The sequence below is a fragment of the Bufo bufo genome, chromosome 1 (assembly GCF_905171765.1).
Source record: "Bufo bufo chromosome 1, aBufBuf1.1, whole genome shotgun sequence".
Lineage (NCBI taxonomy): Eukaryota > Metazoa > Chordata > Amphibia > Anura > Bufonidae > Bufo > Bufo bufo.
Window position 1 is genome coordinate 227,662,581 of NC_053389.1, and position 6,291 is coordinate 227,668,871.

Genomic DNA, 6,291 nt, shown 5'->3' on the forward strand with positions numbered 1-6,291 from the left:
AAATTTTACTTGCATCCCTGTTCTCTAAAGGGGCGGTCCTAGGGGTGGGTAGGGGCGTGGCCAGGGGAGGGGGGCTGAGTTCCACCACCTTTTCTCTGAGAAAAAAAGCCCTGACTACTACAAATACCATACAAACATATTGCAATCCAAATTGCATACAACCATACCAGATCATACTCAACCAATCTGCAAATAGTTACTGCTAACTGCATACCGCCATTTTGTGATCATCTTTTCAACACATGTTTATGTACATGGACTATCTGCTGCGGAGGCGGCAGTGTTATATATGAAGAAAAGTTGAAGTTAATAAAGAAGTTATTTGAAGCATTTGATGTGCTCTTTAAACCTACTGTTTCTATAGAACGACGCTAGAGGAATTACAGAGTCATAGACAGTCTGGTTAGACTAAAAGTCAGAGATATCAAAATTCTTATAATGCCACAGTACAAAAGGCACTTCATAGTGCTGCGCCTGCCACACTTATGTATTTCCCATCCACAGCTCTGACACAATTAGGGAATTGGCAGGTTTCCAGGAACTTGTCTGCAATCTGAAGCCACTGTTCTGTAGTTGGATGAGGGATGTGATCCTCACGCAATACCTCCCACAAGGTGCGACAAGTATCGCAGACAAAACTGGAGAACGTCGAAATTCCCATCCGATACTGGTAATGCAGCGGTGACAAAGTTTCTCCAGTAGTAAGAAACCTGTGAAAAATATAACATTAAGACAATCCTTACCTTATTGTCACCATTAGCTGCTCTGCAGGAGAAAATTGGCTTCTTAAGCGGGTATCCTGTCTTTCGATGCGTGTCGAAATGCGCTGCAGTAGCTGGTCATAACTCTCGACAGTCATGTGCATATAGTTGAAAATGTTTTCTGGATATGCATGAAGATCCAAATACAGGTGGACCCAATACCGGTGTCTTCTTCTTTCCTGGGCACGTCTTCTCCATCTCACTTTCAGGATTAATAACCTCAATCGCAGACATAAGTGTGCAGGCAACATGGTCCCAAAACATAAAGAGCCTAAATGGAGGTTTCCCTGCTTAAATACACTGTAAAAGTGGGTGTACACTTAGAGACATGCCTCCTCAAAAACGGATCCACTAAACGGAAGCCAAAACGGAAACAAAGGTGATGAACGGATCCGCTTTACAGACTTCCGTTCAAACTGATCTGTTTAAATAGTTTCCGTTCGCCTCCGTTATTTTATTTGCGTGACGGATCTGTTTCAAACGGATCCATAAAACGCTAGTGTGAAAGTAGCCTAACATACAATCAGGGGTGGGCATTTCTGTGGCCCTAAGCAAATTTGTGTCGGAGGGCCCTAATCAAAGATGGATTATGTGACTGACCATGTGATGAGCGTAGTGACGTCATCAAAGGTCCTTTTCCTCACAGATGAAGACAGAAGAGATGCCGACTTCCAGTACCCTGAAAGATTATCAACATTAAGCTTATTCACTTTAGAAAAAAGACTGAGGGGAGATCTAATTAATATGTATAAATATATCAGGGGTCAGTACAGAGATCTATCCCATCATCTATTTATCCCCAGGACTGTGACTGTGACGAGGGGACATCCTCTGCGTCTGGAGGTAAGAAGGTTTGTACACAAACATAGAAAAGGATTCTTTACAGTAAGAGCAGTGAGACTATGGAACTCTCTGCCTGAGGAGGTGGTGATGGTGAGTACAATAAAGGAATTCAAGAGGGGCCTGGATGTATTTCTGGAGCGTAATAATATTACAGGCTATAGCTACTAGAGAGGGGTCATTGATCCAGGGAGTTATTCTGATTGCCGGATTGGAGTCGGGAAGAAATGTTTTCCCCCTTAAGTGGACAAAATTGGCTTCTACCTTTTTTTTTTTTGCCTTCCTCTGGATTAACTTGCAGGATAACAGGCCGAACTGGATGGACAAATGTCTTTTTTCGGCCTTATATACTATGTTACTATGTAAACCCACGGGTCCACAAAACACAGGCACCAGCCATGTGAACCCTGCATTGTCAATGGGTCTGCAATCTGCAAGACATGGCAAAAGCTAGGACATGTCCTATCTTTTGTCGAGCAGAGGAACGGACACGGGACACGAGCACAGCAGCACTATGGCCTCGTGAAGAGGGCCTTAAAGGGAGGGCACCTCGGCATGCACCCTAAGGCCTCCGCCACTGCAGAGGAAGTAGGGGCCTTCACCATGTCCACAGGTTCAGACTGATGCCCCTGCAGATGTCAGTGATCAGATGTCGATGGGAAAAAAACTGCGTGGAAAACATATGTCAGGGAAGAGAAGAATCATGCGAAACTTCTCTGGGAGTGAGCCTTCAGCCCTAAACCAAATCAGAAAGGGATGCAATGGACTTGTTCTCCACCCAGAGATGCCACCATAACAACAGACAGTGCAGTTGCGGTATCAGACCCCCTCCCCTAAATTGGTGCACGATTTTGCAGGTAAAACAAGGTTAATACACTCAAACTGGTTATTGGTCACCTCGTGTGTGAGGGGCTGTAATGCTCATGTGTGCTGCAACAACTGTCCCTACCTTGAGTCAGGAGACTGGAAGGTCCCATGATGTCTCCCCCTCAAACACCCCTTTTTAACCAGTTCCCGACCGCCACAGGCTATAAATGTCCTGGGGGTCAGGTTTTATAACTGAATGGATGTTTCAGAACTGCAGCTGCACACTAATAGTGCAGCTGCTGTGCTGGAGACCCGCTGTCAGTGTCCCATAGAGAAGGACAGTTCCTGTGTGTTCCTGCCTTGTAGATTGCTGTACACACAGAACTGAAAGAGGGCCGAATTAACAGGTGAGAAAGCGCTATGTGTAACACCCCAGAGTTGTGTTACAACACTCTTTTACCCCGCTACAATCTGTTAAAAGCTTTCACTTTGTCATCTTATGTAATTTCACATAATACCCTTAGAAATGTGCATTGAAAGCCTTGTTAAATGTATATTGTAGTTATTCTTCATGTTCACCAGCAGGTGGCAGCAATGTGTTAGCAAGGAGTTAATTCAGTTTAGCATATCGAGTCTGGAATAGTTCATTCCAGTTTAGCTCCCCCCTCTGTGAGCAAAGTGGGCTGTGCCCATTTCCTGCCTCATGGGAGAGAAGGAAGTTAGAGTTAGTGTGCCAGCCACCCCTGCTAAGGGAAGGCTGTGCGTGTAGGAGCTCCCAGATATAGGGAATCAAGCCAGGATCTTGTCTCTACTGAGACATTGATCATCATCCCCAGCCTGAGCCCTTCAGCCTCAGCTGGAAGAAGCAAGCAGACAACTCCAGTTCCAGGAAGAAACCATACCCTGAGAAGTTAACTGTGAGTAGAGTCCAGAGACCCTAGGAGAAGCCATTCCTCCCCAGCTACTCAGTCCCCATACAGCAGAAGTTAGAAAGTGCAGAAGCCAAGTTCCTGCCACATTACAGAGCTACAAGCAGACATCCTTTTCCTGCAAAGCTCCAGGTACATGAGAGAGCAGAAGCATAAATTCCTGCCAACCATTGCCAATACCTGCTGAGACCTAAGACAAAGCTGTATCTTGCTTGGATGAAAGCTACAACCAGTAAAGACAAGTTTTAACTCTACCCAAGGTCTGGATCTCAATTTCTGCTGCAAATTCCTCTATTACTCCTACTAGCACCACACTAATTTTATTGCAAGTGAGCCAGGATCCAGGAGTCCAGCCGTACCCAGGTAGGAGACACCGTTGACACCATTACCACTACCATACAGAGACATTACACCACTCTGGCATTCCTAAACTGGGACGTGCATTATAACACCTTGAAGGGCCCTGTGACAATACCCTGCAAGCACGCTGCAATTGGCGTCACAAACAAACTATAGACTATTATACTGGCATCCTGGTCACTGCATATGCTGCTTCCTATTCCGGCCCCAGTGATCATGTGACTGCCGGGTCGGGAGACTGAAGGAGCTGCCGGGTCTTCTTTAGAGCTCGATCAGCCCCGCACTTGGGCTGTACAGCGCTGTATTATGCCGTACAGACTCTCTGGGGGGTGTATCCCTCTGTAACTGGGGACCTCAGCCCCAGTTACAGGAGAAATCAATAGTAATTTTTTTTTTTTTTTTTTTTTTTTTATGTTAAATGTCCCCCAGGGGTCTTGAATGACCTTATGGGGGACGCAAAAAATGAGCCCACACACAAGACCATCATCAATATAAGTGCATAAAATAAATAAAAATTAAAAATATATGGTTTTAAGGCTCTATTCACACATCCGTAATAATAGGTCCGCATCCGTTCCGCAAATTGCGAAACGGGTGCGGACCCATTCATTCTCTATGGGGACGGAATGGATGCGGAGAGAGCACACTATGTGCTCTCCGCATCCGCATTTCCGGAGCGCGCCGCCGATCTTCCGGTCCACGGCTCCCGAAAAAAATAGAACATGTTCTATTCTTGTCCGCAATTGCGCACAAGAATAGGCATTTTTTATGGGGGTGCCAGCCGGGTGTATTGCGGATCCCCAAAGCACTATGGATGTGTGAATGGACCCTAAGGGTGAGTTCACATCACCGTTTAGCTTTCCATTTTTCTGATCGGTCAGAAGAAGAGAGAGAGAAAAAAAAACAGGATCCTGTAAAAAAAAAAAAAAAAAAAAAAAGGATCCTGTTGCATCAGTTAGGGCTCATGCACACGACTGTATGTATTTTGCAGTCCGCAAAAAACGGATCTGCAAAAAATACAAATGACCTCTGTCTGTATTCCATATTTTGCGGAACGGAACAGCTGGCCTCTAATAGAACAGTCCTAATTATTGTCCGTAATGCAGACAATATTAGGACACGTTCTAATTTTTTTGCGGAACGGAAATACGGACATACGGAAACTGAATGCACATGGAGTAACTTTATTTTTTTTTTTGCAGACCCATTGAAATAAATGGTTCTGCATACGGTCTGCAAAAAAAAAATGGAACGGACACTGAAAGAAAATACGTTTGTGTGCATGAGCCCTTATGCATAGGATCTGTTTTTTATTTTAAAGAATCCAGTAAAAAAAACGGATCCTGTTGCAACAGTTGTTATCCTTTTGAGCCATTTCCGTCTCAGATCAGTTTTTTTTTCAGACTGAAACAAAAGTACTGCATGCAAACGGATGACAACTGATGCAACAGGATCCGTTTTTTTACAAGATCCTGTTTTTTTTTTTCTTCTCTCTCTCTTCTTCTGACGGATCAGAAGAACAGAAAGCTAAACGATGATGTGAACTCAGCCTAAGAAAATGGCAACACAAAAACATGATCCTTTTTAAAAAATTTAAAACTCGAAAACATATATATATACTGTACATATTTGGTGTCGGTGGCTCTATAAAAATATCACATGATCTACCACATCAGGTCAACGCCATTAAAAAAATATATAACGGTTATGCCAAAACAGCTTTTTTTTTGTCACTTGACCTTCCAAAAAACATAATATCAAGTTATCAAAAATTCTCATGTACCCCAAACTGTTACCAATAAAAAGATTTTTTAACAAAAAGTGCAAAAGTAGTAAAACATTAAAAAACTATATGAATTTGGTATTGCCATAATCGTATTAACCTGCAGAATGAAGTTATATCATATATGCCACATGGTGAACCTCATAAAAAATAAAAAACACTGACACAATTTACATTTTTCCCCACCTCAACTCCCAAAAAAATGAGATAAAAAGCGATCAGAAAGCCAAATGTACCCCAAATGGTGCCAATAAAAACTACAGCTTGTCCGGCAAAAAATAAACCCTGATACAGCAAAGTCAGCAAAAAACAGAAAAAGTTTTAGGTCTTAAAAACCATTTCAGCAAAGTCCATTTTAGAAAATCCAGATGCAGCTCCTTCACTTCTGCGCCCTGCTGTGTGCCCATGAAGAGATCTACGACCACACATGGGGAGTTTCTGTTAATTGCAGAATCAGGGTAATAAATATCGAGGTTTGTTTTGCTGTTAACCCTTGCTGTGTTACAGGAAAAATGGATTGAAATGGAAAATCTTCAAAAAAAAAGTGAAAGGATAACAGAATTCTTAAATCAGTTGTGAGTAGTTTAAGGGGTGCAGTTTCTAAAAGGGGTCATTTATGGGTGGTTTCTATTAAATAAGCTTCACAAAGTGACTTCAGAACTGAATTGGTCCTTAAAAAAGATAATTTTGAAGATTTTCTTGAAAATTTAAAAAATTGCTTCTAAAATCTTTGAGGCATCACTATCCATCTTAAAAACAGATTCAAATTTAGAAAATAGTAAATTTTTCCAAATTTTTGGTAACTGTTAGA